This window comes from Salvia hispanica, chromosome 5 (assembly GCF_023119035.1).
Source record: "Salvia hispanica cultivar TCC Black 2014 chromosome 5, UniMelb_Shisp_WGS_1.0, whole genome shotgun sequence".
In the NCBI taxonomy this organism is placed as follows: domain Eukaryota; kingdom Viridiplantae; phylum Streptophyta; class Magnoliopsida; order Lamiales; family Lamiaceae; genus Salvia; species Salvia hispanica.
The window spans coordinates 28,229,482-28,246,395 of NC_062969.1; the positions used below are offsets into that span (position 1 = coordinate 28,229,482).

Genomic DNA, 16,914 nt, shown 5'->3' on the forward strand with positions numbered 1-16,914 from the left:
GGAAGCTGAGAGTCCTGAGGCTCAGAAATCCATTACACCAACTGTTGCAATTAGAAAGGATGGAAGGCCTAGAAGGCTAAGTAAAGTTCCTGCAAGATTCAACTACTATGAGATGGCTTATTTCTCTATGTGTGGCTGAAACAATAGAATTTGATGAGCCAGCCACCTATGAAGAGGCAATGAAAGGCAAAGATTGGAAATAATGGCTGGAGGCCATGAAAGATGAGATTGAGTCTCTACTGAAAAATAAAACTTGAGAGTTAGTGGATAGGCCTGAGACTCAGAAAGCTGGCTGTAAGTGGATCTTAAAGAAGAAGATTGAAGTGGCAGAGGGCAACAAGATAACATATAAGGCAAGACTTATTGCAAAAGGCTATTCACAAAAGGAAGGTGTTGATTTTAATGAGGTTTTCTCTCCTGTGGTAAAGCATACTTCCATTAGGATTCTAATCTGTAATTACTCAGAGAAATTGGGAATTACATCAGCTAGATGTGAAGAAAGCATTTCTTCATGGTGACTTGGAAGAAACAATATATATGGAGCAGCCTATCGGATTTCATGTTTCTGGGCAAGAAGATAAAGTCTGCCTGCCGAGGAAAAGTTTGTATGGGTTGAAACAAAGCAGCCGTCAGTGGTACAAAACTTTTGATGCACACGTCATGAATATTGGCTTCATTAAGTCTGCATATGATAGCTGCGTATATATCAAGTATGTGAATAGAAAGGCAGTAGCATACTTGGTTTTATATGTTGATGATATGCTAGTTGGAGCTGAGAGTCTGACATAAATTGACACCATAAAACGGGAGCTCAAGAAAGAATTTGAAATGAAGGATTTGAGAGAGGCTAGAAGGATATTAGGAATGGATATTCAAAGAGTCAGAATTAAAGGGGAGTTGTAGTTGCTGCAGACTGATTACTTGAAGAAGTTGATGTTTCCTAGAATTTAATTCACCGTGTGGCTTGTATATTTTGTATCTTAATTATATTCTTAACAAATTTAATTTTCAGTTATATTAGGTGCAATAATTTTTATCATTCTTGCATATGGAGTATTAGATATATTTTGTTGTGCAGATATTCAGTAGAGTTTTAATAATCTTTCCCTTTTGTAAGTATTAGGTAACTAAGAGTGGCATATTATATATATTACTACTACTATACTATTTTTACATCTTAGTTATGTTCTCAAAGGATTTTGTATAAATTTGATTTTATTTTGAAATTTTTTGATATAAGGTACTAGAATTTTAATATAATTTTTTTATTTTCCTTTTATAAGTAGGTAGCTAATATATTTACTAGTACCACTATATTATTTATACATCTTAATTATGTTCTTAAAAGATTTTGTATAGGTTTGATTTTCTTTAAAATTTTCAAATATAAGGTAGAATTTTGATATTCTTTCTATTTACGTTTTTTTAAGTATTAGCTAGTATATTTCACTACTATATAATTATTTTTTTCATTCTTTTATTTTTACAACATCTTAGAGTTTATTAATTTTTGTTTTAACCCTGCGACATAGCAGGAATAGAAAAAGACCCTATAAAAATTTGTTAAATCTAAAACCCATCTATTGACCTTGTCTACGAATATATTCTAACTCTCAACGAATTCTTAGAATTTTAGGTGGAATGAGGATTGTTATTATTTCCACTTCTCGGGGTTGAATTACGAAAAAGTAGTGGTAAAAGTATGGGTCAAACGTAGGTCAATTGAGTGTATATATAAAGTATAAATTAAGTCAAAAATAAAATGTATGTTAAATTATTACTTAAATCCTATTATGATAATGTCATAATGTCAAAATATTATTTTCCACTTATCGTTATTAGCAAAAAAAAATATAATTTCTAAGTAAAAAAGGACCCATAATTAAGACACATAATTAATTAAGTCAAATTTGTCGTTATATGTGTTAAGTCAAATTTATCAATAAATGATTTATTGTTTCCTATATAATGATTTCAATGGGGTAAATTATTGAATTATCTCAGCCTCTCTGAATTTTCAACATGTTCAAGGTTTTCTTTGTTGTGTTTGTTTTAGCAATCACGTTGTAGTCATTTGCTGCTCATGGCTGCTTCTTGTATACTAAGGATACTAGGATTCATATCGTAAATCTTCTCCCAAAAGATTCCCAACCTTTGAGGTTGCACTGTGCATCTGGCGATGATGATATGGGGTATCATAATCTCAATGTAAGTTAGGATTATCAGTGGAAGTTCTGCCCTAATTTTTTTCTGAAAAATACTTTATTCCATTGCCATATTTGGTGGGGTTGGAAGGACAAAGGTTTCAAAGCTTACGAGAGTCAAAGTGACCATCTTACTAAGAACTTAAATGTGTTTGGAGTGAAGAGCGATGGTATTTATTTGCACAAGATCACTCCGAGTCATCTTTGAAGAAATATATTTCGTGGTAGCTTTAATTTGATTGTATTTCAATAATTGCATTGTTCACCTACATTTGTAGTGCTCATATTCTAACTAATTCTTGCACATTACCATCTCCCTCGCATCTTTTACTAATATTGTCAAAAAAAAATTCGGTAATACTAACACCAAAGAATACCTCAAAATTATTAACAGTTGTTTGAGGCTAACGTCAAAATCATGGCTTTGTCGTTGCTCTTATATTACTATTATTCTTTTCTTGGATTGCAATGTCTCAATGCCATAATATTCTTAGTTTTTTTTTTAAAATTATAATTAATATTGTTCCAATATACACTAATTTAAGCAGGTAATATATCAAATTGGATCACACAAATAAGATCAAATTAGATATGTCTCTGCATTAATCTTTCCCAGATTTTAATTCACCGCGTGGCCTGTATATTTTGTATCTTAATTATATTCTTAATGAATTTGATTTTCGGTTATATTAGGTGCAATAATTGTTATCATTGTTTTTTCTTCTGCATATGGAGTATTAGATAGATTTTGTTGCGCATATATTCAGTAGAGTTTTGATAATCTTTCTATTTTCCTTGTGTAAGTATTAGGTAGCTAAGAGTGGTATATTATATATACTAGTGTCTAGCCTCGTGCGATGCACGGATCAGTTTAATTTTATCGTTTTAGATTTATGTTTTGAATTAATTACTTAAAATTAAATACAACTACAGATTAAAAATCACAGACATATAAAACAATTTAAATGTGTAATCCCAAAACATAAAATTAAATAAATTTAGAAATCAATCAAGTGCTAAACATAAGGTAATTGTACAAAAGTTGCAGTATTTATAAAATAATTAAAGCTTCCAATAACTACTTTATTTATGGATACCACGTTTTGTAACAATATTAGTAGTGAAATCATAAGTACCATTAAGCATGTAGATACAAATTACAAATTTAAAAATATTCACACAATGTCTCTCGCATTTATGAAAAAAGATTTTGCTTGCATAAAATTTATTTCCAAACCAAACCTAACACTCAAAACTCTATGCACAAACTTAAAAGTACTTACAAATTAAATAAACAAAGAAATCTTAACCAACAAAAACACAATGTGTGACGCCCTGGAATTTCGTTCCTTTCCTTCAGGATAAATCGGATTTATTAGCTTAATTAATTTCCTTTAAGAAGCCGTGTAATCATAGTTATCGTTGTAATTTTCGACTTTGGAGTAAACTAAGTATTTTCGTTGGAAGAAATAAAATGCAAGTAAATTTATGTGTTCAAGGATAAAAGTAAAGACTATGCTTTTACTAGATAAATATTTGAGGAATAAGATATACAAAAATGTTGGAGATACATCTAGCACATGTTTACATATGTGAGAGTGACAACACACACATCTATTCTACACCATTTATCCTACTACACTAGTCAACAAGTTTGGAAGCTAGCTATTTTGGTGATGGAGCCAAAGGATCTCTAGAGGAGCATCTTCTTTCTTTCTCCCTCACTCTCTTTCTCGATTAGGGAGCAGCCACAAGACTCCAAAGCTGCAGCCATGTACTTGAAAATTAACACAAGAATAAGGGTTAGAAGATGACTCACAAATAAAAAGGAAGGGAGGCACAAGCTCATTTAAGAAAGAGAAGTAGTAGAGCTTGAGATCAGCCCCTTTTTGGCACATTCTCAACTAGCATCAATGAGGAATCAAGACAAATGAGCATGGTAGAATGAGCCTCTGCACAAGCCCAATATAGACACAAGTCAAATCCTCTTCTTCCCATCGTTCAAGGCTGAGGAAACAGCCAAGAGAGACAGCCACACACACACCACCAAAGTAGTAAGAATAACATGAACATGAAGCTCAAAAGAGGTAGAGCTGACAGCCCCAAAATAGGAGCCTTTGCCTCCAAGTCTCAAGCACAAACAGCCAAGAATAGAGCCTATATAAGCAGCCTCATCTCCCTTCTCCTCCCCTCATTTTCGACACATAATTTTCACCAAATAATTCAAGAGTGCAGCAAGGAGTGGAGGAGGAGCAAGGAGGAGTTTTGAGGCAGGACATCAGTCCCACCCGAGAGGAATCATCGAGCTAGGTAATCCCAACAACACCCTTTGCATCATGTAGATCAACCACAATAGATAGCCAATAACTAAGATTCTTAGAAGCTCAATAGAATATTCACAGCAGTAGCAAGTATAGAATATCATGCTTAAAGCTCAAAAGCTTAGAATAGAAACAACACATAACTTGGAGCAGAACTAAGCAATAGCAAAGTTACATGAGTAAGAACACTTTTCGGTGAAGTGTCGAGATTTAGGATTTCTTTTAAAAAGGGACCCTTCTCCAAGCTCAATCACACTCCCAACTCCAACTAATAGCTACTGCCACAACTCACAAATTAAGGAAGGGGCAAGGGGAAGAAGACTTAGCTTAGGCGGAGGGGCTGCCGGGCGGCGGGAAAACGTCGACGGAACCCCGGGAACTCCGTGAAGCGGCTGCAAGTCGCAGCTGAGAGAGGGAGAAAGAGGCGATGCCTACGCTACTGATTTCGCCGGGAAGGGAGAGAGAGCTCGGCGGAGGGCTCAACGCGGAGGGCCGATGCAGGGCGTTGGTAGCAGCGACGGAGAAAGGCGAATCGGAGACTTCGTCGGAGCGAGGAGAGCAGGCTCAAAGCGCCGGCGGCAGCGCTGATTCAGCATGAGTCGCGAACGGCAAGTGACGGCGCGAAGTAGAGCACCGGGAGCCAGCACGCCGACGAGGGAAGTAGCGGCGGTGGAGTGAGGAGAATTGAGGGTAGGCGATGTTTCTCCGATTTCCAATTTAAGGGTTTCAAATTTGGGGATTTTATTGTGGAGTTAAGTGACGAAAAGAGAAAAAGGTTTTAGGGGAAGAAGGAGAGAGACCCGACGACGCCGGAGATGGCGATTTGCCGGAGGGGCCGCGGAGCCGAGAGTGGAGCGAGCACCGCCATTTCTTCTCCGATCTAGTTTTTCCCCAAATTCTCACTTTGAGAAATGTAAGAGAGAGAGATTGACCGATGGGTGGAAGGGAGTCTAGATTTGGACTTTGTAATACTCCCTCCGTCCCGCGTTACTTGCACTATTTTCCTTTTTGAGCGTCCCAAATTTTTAGTAAAAATTAGAGCTCCCCTTATTACACTTAATTAAAGCTAATTTAATGATATTTATTAATTAATCACCAACCCCACCAAATTCAATTCATTTGTAACTTTCGTTTCTCTCTCTCTGCAACTACCTTTCTCTGTAAATCCTAAAAAAGCCTCTCTCTTGAAATCCTAGGCCAATTCCGCCTCCATTCTTCTCCATCCACGATCTTCCCTTGCGGATCTTCATCACAGAATGTAGATGGTAGGTGGATTAATCCACGGCGATCTCGAACCCCAACCTCTCTCCCCGTCGACGATCTGCCAAATAGTGGGTGGGTTAACCCACGTCGTTCCCGACCCGCGACGACCAGCCCTGTCTATGAGAGGTATGAAACCGTGTGGTTTACCCCAACCTCTGCTTCCAGCGGGTTTGCAGGTGGTATGGGATAAAATATGTCGAATTGGGTGAAAGTAGGGCCGTTGATGACGGAGAGAAAAGACGGTCTCAAAGCTCACGGGCTTCTACTTCCGACAGGCTGCTGTCGCCGGGGGGGGGGAGAACGACGGCCTCTTTTGAATTTTAAAATTTTTGATTCTGCCGCCATGTTGTAAGAGTTGTTTCTTTTTCTTTTTTTTTGAAATTTTCAATATACCGATTAATTGTTTCCAGATTTACTATTCAAATTGTTATTTAAAGATTTATCAATATTTACAGTAGTTTAAATAATTTTAAATATTATAAAAAAATTACTGATTTAAAAAATTGGTTAAAAATTGAAATTAAAACTCATTTCTAAAACATCTAATAACTTTACCTACTTTATTAGCCATTCTATTTGAAACATTAATTACTCATTCCTTAATCTCCGTGCCTAAAAGTAAATGTGCGACTAACCCGGAACGGAGGGAGTATTATGTTTGGGCCTTAGTAATTGATTAAGAGGTTGGGCCAAAGAAATTATTGTTGCTGGGTCCCTATTTAATTAAGTTTGGGCCGGAAGTATTTAGATTAAAGGGAGATTTGGGCCTAGAGATTATAAAATATTGGACTCTAGTTTTAATTGAGGGATTTGCTATTTAATTAGTAGACCAAGAGACTTTTGTTGAGCCAAGATTTAACTATGAGAAGTAGGAACTAATTAAAGACCGAGTTGGAGCTTGATTAATTAATCCCCGAAAAGTTACTAAGTTTCCGAAGATGGAAAATATTGAGTTGGAGCTCGAAGGTCGAGTGATAAATTTCCAAATAATTTATTTACACTCCGGGAAAAAATAAGGTATTGAAGTGGGAGACGCGAAAGCCGACCGACGTCGCCCCGCAACGCCATGGGCGGCCTTAAGAAAAATCCGAAGAAAAGAATTTTAGAAGAGACTTTCCAAGAATTCCTATTCTTGTAAATAAGGGCCTAGTATTTGTTTAGAGAAGATAGAATTCCTCCAAAGTTAATAAAGAGAATAAATAAACTCTGCAGAGTAGTGAAGCCGAGGTAGGATTAAGAAAAATCCTATAAGACGAGACTGAGATATAGGTGCTATTCAATAGGATGCATGCATTCTTTCTAAAGAAAATTAGTTCAAGTATTAATTAACATGCTACGCTATTTATTTTTTAAAGGGATAAATTGCTCAAGGGCGAGTGAGGCCAAAGCGAGTATTTGAGTTGAGACATAAGCATATCACGTGGGCTTTCTTTTAATATCCAGCACTATAGTATGGATATAAAGCAAATACTTGTGAAATTATGAAAAAATCATCTTTTCTCAAAATGGAGCAGGGTTCATTTTCTTCAAGTTGTTGTCATGCCATAAAATGTTTGTTTTGAGGCCTATCTGCTAGGGGCTATATGCCTGCGGGTTTTGGCGATGCCAGCCCGAGTTTAACGAATTCGGTTCCCAATAGGACCGCAAATCCTGTTCGGAATAAAGTGCACGCGAGCCGTGAGCCATCAGCGGTTGGCCGGCGATGTGTCCGCTGAAGGTGGCCACCTTCACGGTACACGATTCTCAGATAAGGCGAGGATTCAAAAGAACTTAGACTGATCAGTCGGACTTTTAGCTCACAAAGAATTTAGTATGCTCGGGCCTTTTAAGAAAAACCCCGTGTGATACTGTGGATGGATGACAACTATATATTGTATGTTTTGTTTTCGGCATGTGTCCACTGAGTACAGGACTGAGTACTCCTGTACTCAGTCCTACATGTATTTATAAATGTGCAGGTTGAACGTCAAGAGGATGGAGAAATGATCGGAGTCGATGCTACTAAATAATCTAGTGGATCTTTTCACGATTCGTGTCTTCATACACGATGTCGCCTTGTATGGACTTATTCCGCTGCTCTTTTGTGAAGTGAGACATCTTAGAATCTCGCCATTGGACTCTGATTTATTGATGTAATATTTATTCTAGTTCTAAGACCATGTAATGGTACATTTGGCTTCTATTCTATGATATGAATCGACTTGGCCCTTGGGCATATTCACAAATTCTTTCCCCTTTTCTTTAATCCCTCTCATTAGTCGCGGTTTACCCGCTTTCGCTATCCTTAGCAAAGTGCGGTCGTGACACAATGTCACGTCTTCGTCTTCATTCATCTGTTCATTTCTCTTGCAATCTACTTTTGCCGTAGCCTACGCATCAACCCATGTTCATCCTTATTCTCAATCAACTGGTGGTCGGACATCAAATTTCATTATATCAGAAGGCATATTATTTTTAACTTTTAGATATATAATTTTTAAAAAAAGGAAATGTTGACAACTCAATATCAGTTCTCGAAATAAATTACAAATCTCATACTTACATGAAATGACTTTAATTTATACGTAAACAATTGCCTCTAATGCCATAATTCATATAGTGTATATAATTCTTGCAGTTATGTAAACAATGAGGGTTAATCAAAACTATTCTATCACACTTACATACGTAAGAAATTATTAATTATAAATGTATTCTAGAAAAATATAATTGAATATAGATAATGTAGGATCTTTGAACTAAATATATTTAACGTAATTAATCATAAAACATAATAGGATCGAAAACTTCTATACCGAAAGCGATTAGGGAAGAAGAAGAAAGCTTCATTTAACTCTAGTGGTGCTACTCCAATTATAAAGAATTGTTTTTCTCTCGTTCCTTCATTTTCATGTTTTCTGTAATGTGTATGATTTGATTAAGTTAATATTTATAGGCAGAAACGGGACAAATTTCAATCTATTTCCATTAAAGTGGTTATTTAAAATATTTAATAGAAGCGTTCTTTTTATTAAAAGTAGCTGACCGATTTAATTTGAATCCTATATAGGAATTGATTCACTTAAATTCTAACGGTTAAATTAGAAATTACAATCGTACACTAATTTAATCAGATCGGAAGATATAATTCATCTACCGGTTATGATAATTAATTAAATCAAAATGACATGAGTTGATTCTCGTAATGTCACTACCAAATTGAATTCTAATGGTTAAATTAGAAATTACAATCGTACACTAATTTGATCAGATTTATAGGAAGATATAATTCATCAATAAATCGGATTGCAATATATATGCCCATTTTCCATATTAGTCGACCAAATTTGAATGACTAATTTAATGCTAATAAAAATATTATATATATACCCATTTTACATATCAGTAATATACTATTAGATATATTAGTCATAATTAATTATTAATAGATGTTATGTTAATTTACGAAATATATATCTATATAGAGAGATATATTGTGGCTAATTGATATGATGATTAAGGAAACTGAAGAACTGGCAGCGGAAACGTTGGTGGTCGCAAATTAATTCGCATGAATTAACATAATTTAGCAATCATTAATCACACCAATAAATCACATAATAATCTTCATAATTTAGCAATCATTAATCACACCAATAAATCACATAATAATCAGATCTATTTAGAAGATTATTTGGACAAAATCTATTCGCGTAATTCTTACATGTATTATGCTCATAACTTAAATTAATCATGCTTTAGAATATTGAAACCTAAAACATGCTTTTCTAAGGAGCAGAAAAATACCTAATTAATTCTCCAAAGAATTGAAGATGGCTAGCAGCTTCTCCACGTGACGCTTTGAATACTAGACCACAAATCTTCTCTCTGGTTCCCGAACTGTACTCCGATATCAGTGTGTGCTGATTTCACCAGAATACTAGGACTTAAATAAAGAAGACAGGAGAAATCCTTTTGTGAATAGGAGTGGAAATCGAAAATCTCCTCAGCAGGAGAGGTAATTTTCGAAAATTTCAAGGTATGAAATTGTGATGATTCTGTCTCCTTTATTCTCCTATTTATATTAAGTCCCTTTTGGGCCCAGACAGGGATCTATGGAAGGTTTTGGATATGGGCTCATCCAATTTACTTTTTACTAATTAAATTGAACCCACAATTTAATACAAGTTATAGTTGGAATATTACGAGCAACCACTACAGAAGTAATATTGAACTCTCCCCATCCAAATCCGAAATTATAAGTAATCCGGGTTTCCATTTAACTTTCATTTCCCGCGCTTAAGATAAAAATGTCCGTTAATTAATTAATGTCTGCTATGGACTTAATTAATTAACTTCTTGTTAATTTCAAGCGTGGACTTAGCATGAAACGCTTATTTATTATTCATAGAGTAATCAAACTCCAACTAGCTAGGTTCCGAATAATAAAACCTTGTTTCGCGCTCCTCTTGAGGACATTATCAAACGAGACTCACCTCACGCACGATTCAATATAATAGCAATCCTAGCACCGCTAGATATTGATCACCACTACCCAATATATCAGGATCATTGGGTTACGAAAAACCCGCAAGATTTGATAAGTCAAAGTAATGCATAATTAATACCGTATGCTCAATGCTAACCTACATTGATTAAGATACAAATATTATCAAGACCTCGCCTTTCACTAGATAGCCCAAGGACAAGTCTTGCTGTTAGATCCGTTCAGTGCTATACCACGCCAATGTCATCTTATTTCAGTAAGGCTTAAAAATATGCGGACTGAAATTGCAACCTTTCTCGATGGATAGTCAAATTCCATCTAGGTTGTGAAATTCATCTTTTTCTTTGTTTAGAACTGACCGTGTTACCTTAAAGTGGACGACGCCCACAACCGGTCTACTAAAACAAAGACTTAGACTTTGTTAAGTTAACTTATACATTTAAACATGTATTAACATCCATTAAATGTAAAACATAACAACATTATGACAAAAATAATCTGTTTTATTCATTGGAAAATAAAATAAGAGTTTTACAGTATTCAATCACTTGAAACGTGATTTCTAGTATACAAACTCTAACAGAAACGTCCCTTTCCAAACACTCCAAAACGCATAAATATTTGTAACTGCTATTTATAGTCTAAATTCATTAGTTATGCCGTTTATAGCCTAAATTATTTCATGGCATTTATTATACATAAATATTCATTACGTTATTATAAATATCCAAACTGGCCCAGAATTTAAAATTATTAAAAATTCATGCCCAAAACTTATAATTATTCAAAATGAAGCCAAAACTCGGCTTTATTATATATGTATAAATTACTACTACTATAATATTTCTACGTCTTAGTTATGTTCTTAAAGGATTTTGTTTAAGTTTGATTTTCTTTCGAAATTTTTTGGTATAAGGTACTAGATTTTTGATATTATTTTTACTTTTCCTTTTATAAGTGGGTAGCTAGTATATTTACTAATACTACTATATTACTTATACATATGAATTATATTCTTAAAAGATTTTGTATACGTTTGATTTTCTTTAAAATTTTTAAATATAAGGTAGTATTTTGATATTCTTTCTATTTACGTTTTTTAAGTATTAGCTAGTATATTTTACTAGTACTATATAAGTATTTTGTTCATTCTTTTATTTTTCCAACATCTTACACTTTTTTAATATTTGTTTTAAACCCTGCGACATAGCAGGAATAGAAATAGACCCTATAGAAATTTATTAAATCTAAAACGCATCTACCGACCTGGTCTACGAATCTATTATAGTTCTCAACGAACTCTTAAAATTTTAGGTGGAATGGGGATTGTAATTATTTCCACCTCTCGGGGTTGAATTATGAAAAAAGTGGTGGTAAATGTATGGGTCAAACGTAGGTCAATTAAGTGTTTATATAAAGTATAAATTCAGTCAAAAATAAAATGTATGTAAAATTATTACTTAAATCCTATTATGATAATGTCGTAATGTCAAAAAATTGTTTTCCACTTATCATTGTTAGTAAAAAAAATATATAATTTCTAAGTCAAATAGGACCCATAACTAAGACACATAATTAATTGAGTCAAAATCATCATTATATGGGTTAAGATTTGTAGCATATCTTGAGGATTGAGTTAAACTTAATGTTAGATATCAACAAATGATTTGTTGTTGCCTATATAAAGAATTCAATGGGGTAAATTATTGAATTATCTAAGCCTCTTTGAATTTTAAACATATCCAAGGTTTTCTTAGCTATTTTTGTTTTAGCAATCACGTTGCAGCCATTTGCATCTCATGGCTGCTTCTTGTTCACTAAGGATACCAGGATTCGTATCATAAATCTTCTCCCAAAAGATTCCCAACCTTTGACGTTGCACTGTGCATCCGGCGATGATGATTTGGGGTATCATAATCTCAATGTAGGTCAGGATTATAAGTGGAAGTTCTGCCCTAATTTTTTTCTGAAAAATACTTTATTCCATTGCCGTATTTGGTGGGGTTCGAAGGACAAAGGTTTCAAAGCTTACGAGAGTCAAAGTGACCATCTTACTAAGAACTTAAATGTGTTTGGAGTGAAGAGCGATGGTATTTATTTGGCACACGATCACTCCGAGTCATCTTTGAAGAAATATATTTCGTGGTAGCTTTAATTTGATTGTATTTCAATAATTCCATTGTTCACCTACATTTGTAGAGCATATTTTCAATGCACAATAACGAGCTCCCGACTGTGCTCGTAATTTGATTGTATTTTAATAATTCCATTGAATGATAAATGATTAAAAAAAGATCAAATGTGCTTCTTACTTCTCCACAACACTGCCGACTTTTTCGATAGCAATACTTCTTTTAATAACAATCATCGTTTGTATGTCTAGCTTATAGTACTCATATTCTAACTACTTCTTGCACATTACCATCTCCTTCGCATCTTTTACTACTATCGTCAAATTTGTTTTCGGTAATACTAACACCGAAGAATAACTCAAAATTATTAACAGTTGTTTGAGGCCAACGTCAGCCTTTGCCGTTGCCCTTATATTACTATTATTCTTTTCTTGGGTTGCAATGTCTCTATGCCATAATATTCTTATGTGTTTTTTTAATTATAATTAATATTGTTACTAATATACCCTAATACTAATTTAAGCAGGTATTATATCAAATTGGATCACACAAATATGATCAAATTAGATATGTCTCTGCGTTAATCTTTCCCAGATTTTAATTCACCGTGTGGTTTGTATATTTTGTATCTTAATTATATTCTTAATGAATTTGATTTTCGGTTATATTAGGTGCAATAATTGTTATCATTGTTTTTTCTTCTGCATATGGAGTATTAGATAGATTTTGTTGCGGAGATATTCAGTAGAGTTTTGATAATCTTTCTATTTTCCTTGTGTAAGTATTAGGTAGCTAAGAGTGGTATATTATATATACTAGTGTCTACCCCAGTACGATGCACGGATCAGTTTAATTTTATCATTTTAGATTTATATTTTGAATTAATTACTTAAAATTAAATACAACTACGAATTAAAAATCACGAACATATAAAACAATTTAAATGTGTAATTCCAAAACATAAAATTAAATAAATTTAGAAATCAATGAAGTGCTAAACATAAGGTAATTGTACAAAAGTTGCAGTATTTAAAATAATTAAAGCTTCCAATAACTACTTTATTTATGTATACCACGTTTTGTAACAATATTAGTAGTGAAATCATAAGTACCATTAAGCATGTAGATACAAATTTCAAATTTCAAAATATTCACACAATGTCTCTCGCATTTAGGAAAAAAGATATTGCTGGCACAATTATGCATAAAATTTATTTCCAAACCAAGCCTAACACTCAAAACTCTAAGCACAAACTTAAAAGTACTTACAAATTAAATAAACAAAAGAAATCTTAACCAAACAAAAACACAATGTCACGTCTTCTACTTCATTCATCTGTTCATTTCTCCTGCAATCTACTTTTGCAGCACCCTACGCATCAACCCATGTTCATCCTTATTCTCAATCAACTGGTGGTCGGACATCTAATTTCATTATATCAGAAGGCATATTATTTTTAACTTTTAGATATATAATTTTTAAAAAAAGGAAATGTTGACAACTCAATATCAGTTCTCGAAATAAACTACAAATCTCATACTTACATGAAATGACTTTAATTTATACGTAAACAATTGCCGCTAATGCCATAATTCACATAGTGTATATAATTCTTACAGTTATGTAAACAATGAGGGTTAATCAAAACTATTCTATCACACTTACATATGTAAGAAACTATTAATCATAAATGTATTCTAGAAAAATATAATTGAATATTGATAATGTAGGATCTTTGAACTAAATAGATTTAACGTAATTAATCATAAAACATAATAGGATCGAAAACTTCTATACCGAAAGCGATTAGGGAAGAAGAAGAAAGCTTCCTTTAACTCTAGTGGTGCTACTCCAATTATAAGGAATTGTTTTTCTCTCATTCCTTCATTTTCATGTTTTCTGTATTGTGTATGATTTGATTAAGTTAATATTTATAGGCAGAAACGGGACAAATTTCAATCTATTTCCATTAAAGTGGTTATTTAAAATATTTAATAGGAGCGTTCTTTTTATTAAAAGTAGCTGACCGATTTAATTTGAATCCTATATAGGAATTGATTCACTTAAATTCTAACGGTTAAATTAGAAATTACAATCGTACACTAATTTGATCAGACCGGAAGATATAATTCATCTATCGGTTATGATAATTAATTAAATCAAAATGACATGAGTTGATTCTCGTAACGTCACCACCAAATTGAATTCTAATGGTTAAATTAGAAACTACAATCGTACACTAATTTGATCAGATTTATAGGAAGATATAATTCATCAATAAATCGGATTGCAATATATATGCCCATTTTCCATATTAGTGGACCAAATTTGAATGGCTTATTTAATGCTAATAAAAATATTATATGTATACCCATTTTACATATTAGTATTAGATATATTAGTCATAATTAATTTTTAATAGATGTTATGTTAATTTACGAAATATATATCTATATAGAGAGATATATTGTGGCTAATTGATATGATGATTAAGGAAACATTCCTTTCCAAACACTCCAAAACGCATAAATATTTGTAATTGCTATTTATAGTCTAAATTCATTAGTTATGCCGTTTATAGCCTAAATTATTTCATGGCATTTATTATACATAAATATTCATTACGTTATTATAAATATCCAAATTGGCCCAGAATATAAAATTATTAAAAATTCATGCCCAAAACTTATAATTATTCAAAATGAAGCCAAAACTCGGCTTTATTATATATGTATAGATTACTACTACTATAATATTTCTACGTCTTAGTTATGTTCTTATAGGATTTTGTTTAAGTTTGATTTTCTTTCGAAATTTTTTGGTATAAGGTACTAGATTTTTGATATTATTTTTAATTTTCCTTTTATAAGTGGGTAGCTAGTATATTTACTAATACTACTATATTACTTATACATATGAATTATATTCTTAAAAGATTTTGTATACGTTTGATTTTCTTTAAAATTTTTAAATATAAGGTAGTATTTTGATATTCTTTCTATTTACATTTTTTAAGTATTAGCCAGTATATTTTACTAGTACTATATAAGTATTTTGTTCATTCTTTTATTTTTCCAACATCTTACACTTTTTTAATATTTGTTTTAAACCCTGCGACATAGCAGGAATAGAAATAGACCCTATAGAAATTTGTTAAATCTAAAACGCATCTACCGACCTGGACAACGAATCTATTCTAGCTCTCAACAAATTCTTAGAATTTTAGGTGGAATGGGATTGTAATTATTTCCACTTCTCGGGGGGGTTGAATTACGAAAAAAGTGGTGGTAAAAGTATGGTTCAAACGTAGGTCTATTAAGTGTGTATATAAAGTATAAATTCAGTCAAAAATAAAATGTATGTAAAATTATTACTTAAATCCTATTATGATAATGTCGTAATGTCAAAAAATTGTTTTCCACTTATCGTTATTAGTAAAAATAAAATAAAATAATTTCTAAGTCAAAAAGGACCCATAACTAAGACACATAATTAATTGAGTCAAAATCATCATTATATGGGTTAAGATTTGTAGCATCGAGATCTTGAGGATTGAGTTAAACTTAATGTTAGATATCAACAAATGATTTGTTGTTGCCTATATAATGAATTCAATGGGGTAAATTATTGAATTATCTAAGCCTCTTTGAATTTTCAACATGTCCAAGGTTTTCTTAGCTATTTTTGTTTTAGCAATCACGTTGCAGCCATTTGCAGCTCATGGCTGCTTCTTGTTTACTAAGGATACCAGGATTCGTATCGTAAATCTTCTCCCAAAAGATTCCCAACCTTTGACGTTGCACTGTGCATCCGGCGATGATGATTTGGGGTATCATAATCTCAATGTAGGTCAGGATTATAAGTGGAAGTTCTGCCCAAATTTTTTTCTGAAAAATACTTTATTCCATTGCCGTATTTGGTGGGGTTCGAAGGACAAAGGTTTCAAAGCTTACGAGAGTCAAAGTGACCATCTTACTAAGAACTTAAATGTGTTTGGAGTGAAGAGCGATGGTATTTATTTGGCACACGATCACTCCGAGTCATCTTTGAAGAAATATATTTCGTGGTAGCTTTAATTTGATTGTATTTCAATAATTCCATTGTTCACCTACATTTGTAGTGCTTATTTTCAATGCACAATAACGAGCTCCCGATTGTGCTCGTAATTTGATTGTATTTTAATAATTCCATTGAATGATAAATGATTAAAAAAAGATCAAATGTGCTTCTTACTTCTCCACAACACTGCCGACTTTTTCGATAGCAATACTTCTTTTAATAACAATCATCGTTTGTATGACTAGCTTATAGTACTCATATTCTAACTACTTCTTGCACATTACCATCTCCTTCGCATCTTTTACTACTATCGTCAAATTTGTTTTCGGTAATACTAACACCGAAGAATAACTCAAAATTATTAACAGTTGTTTGAGGCCAACGTCAGCCTTTGCCGTTGCCCTTATATTACTATTATTCTTTTCTTGGGTTGCAATGTCTCTATGCC

At 33.0% G+C, this 16,914-nt stretch overlaps 1 long non-coding RNA gene across 1 annotated transcript; it reads left to right on the forward strand.

The window, feature by feature from the left end:
- Nucleotides 1-3,769: 3,769 nt before the first annotated feature.
- Nucleotides 3,770-8,013, forward strand: LOC125191108. The gene is made up of 2 exons (XR_007171053.1): nucleotides 3,770-4,514; nucleotides 7,721-8,013. It is a non-coding gene; the product is annotated as an uncharacterized LOC125191108 (long non-coding RNA).
- Nucleotides 8,014-16,914: the final 8,901 nt, after the last annotated feature.